The sequence below is a fragment of the Echinops telfairi genome, unplaced genomic scaffold, assembly GCF_000313985.2.
Source record: "Echinops telfairi isolate 266 unplaced genomic scaffold, ASM31398v2 ScPeMD7_23;HRSCAF=83, whole genome shotgun sequence".
NCBI lineage: Eukaryota > Metazoa > Chordata > Mammalia > Afrosoricida > Tenrecidae > Echinops > Echinops telfairi.
In genome coordinates, this window is record NW_022103920.1 from 4,146,427 (window position 1) to 4,148,656 (window position 2,230).

Here is a 2,230-nt window from a genome sequence, read left to right on the forward strand (position 1 = left end):
GGTGTGTGTATATGTGGTATGTGTGTATGTGGATGTATATGGTGTATGTGAATGTGTGTATCTGTGTGTGCAGTATGTGAGTATGTGTGTCTGTATGTTTGTGTGTGGATATGTGCGTGCGTGTGTGCATGTGTGTATATGTGTGGATGTGTGGATGGTGTATGTGGATGTGTGAATATATGTGTACGGTGTGTGTGTATGTGTGTCTGTATGTATGTGTGTGATGTGTGTGTGCGTGCGTGTGTGCATGTGTGTATATGTGGTGTGTGTGTGTATGTGGTATTGTGTGCAGTGTGTATGTGTGTGTATGTGTGTATGGTGTATGTGAATGTGTGTATCTATGTGTATGGTGTGTGTATGTGTGTCAGTATTTCATGCAGACTAGGGAACACATGACTCTGGGACCTTTTGATGGGGCTGAAGACAGCAAGGTGAGGGTCGAGCACGTGCAGTAGCAGAGAGTCTGCCCGGGATCAGAGCCACCCCCTCACTGGCACCATCTGTGGCATGTTCCAAACAATGTGCTCACCATTATCCATCCCACACGAGGCAGCGTGTGCCCAGGAAGCAGCGTCGCCCCAGAGAGCAGGGGACTCTGCAGTGGACATGGCACCCCACGATGAGGCCCACGCGGGTCTTCAGCATGCTGAGACGCAAGGGTGCCGTTCTCACTGGGGTGGCCTTGGTCTTGTTCTTCCAAAGGGGTGGGGGTGGGGGTAACCCTACCCCGAGCAGTGAGGACAAGGCGATCCCAGGACACACCTCCCACATTCTGGGGCCCAGGAATAAGGCACTGAGAGCTCCGTCCCACCCTGAGCAGCGAGGTCAAGGGGGTCCTGAGACACACCTCCTACATCCTGAGATCCAAAGACAATCCTCACTTTTCCAGATTCCTTTTGTTCATGCGACCAACAACCAAAGTCCCTCGCTGTGAGGCATTTGCTAGAAATCTCCACACAAGAAGAAAAAGCCTTGTCTTGAGCCGCTGGCAGGCCAGTGGGGGGACTCACACATGGGAGGGGTCTGGCAGGATTCCTCTGCAGAGCCAGATCTGAACACTGATTCTGATGAGAGTCCTGGGGCCGGTCTTCTCCCGGCAGCCCGGCCTGCCTGCCCCTTGAGGAGGGACAATCTGACCTGGGTGAATGACTTTGTCCTCCGGCCTCTCCAGGGACCGGCTGGTCCAGGTGGGACTCTTCCTCCTCTTTGGGGCTGCCTACCTGCTGACCCTGCTGTGCAACAGGCTCATGGTCCTCCTGACCGGGCTGGACTCGAGGCTCCACCTCTCCATGGTGGACATCTGCTGCACCTCCAGCGGAGTCCCCCAGATGCTGGTGCACTTGCTCCAGGAGAGGAAGACCATCTCCCTCGCCCAGTGTGGGGTCCAGTGTTGGGGCACCAAGTTCCTGCTGCTGGCCGCCATGGCCTACGTGGCTGTCTGTGGCCCCCTGTGATGTGCAGCCGTGATGAGTACTGGCTGGTGGGCCTGGCTATTTCCACCATGGAAATGGCCCTCGCCGTGCACCTGTCCACCTGGGGACACAACACACACACCAGGTGGTCAGGGTGGGCTCCAGCAAGTACATGTTCCCACGCGTGCCCTGGCTGATGCTGGGAAAGGGCTTGGCTGGATAAGGAGACACACAGGGAACTCTGAATGGAAAGAGGGACCTTCCCCTAGGGAGCACCGAGGGCTGATGTGCCAAGCATCTCTGCCCAGCGGTGTGTGGGGGTGAGCGCGTGGGCAGGGAAAGCTCCTCTTGGCTCGAAGGCCTGGATAAACAGTGACTCAAGCCCAGGAGACGTCTTTGCAGCCCTGGCCTTTCCCCAACAAGCTTCTCAAGCCAGCGAGGAAGGTCAATATTTGTTGGCTGACTAACAGCCGCACAATCACCATCATCATTTCCACCATTGTCCTAAATGTCAACTGCGTCATCTGCAATCAGTCAACTGAAGGACACCTCAGTGATCACCTCCTCTGGCCCCTGGCCATGTCGTCATCACAGCTCCCTGCCCCCAACCAGGGAGAGTCTCCCAGGACCGGAGGGAGGCGCCATGTGTGCCTTCAAAGTCAATAGCAGTCAGTAAACAACTCCGCGTTACATCCCATAGCAGTCAACACGCTGCGCTGGGTGCCGGGAAAGACACCGGCATGTAAGCTGAGGTTCTCCTTCCCAAGTGACAGACGGGAGACATTAGAAGGAGGAGAGGGTGACAGAGAGGGTGGGGG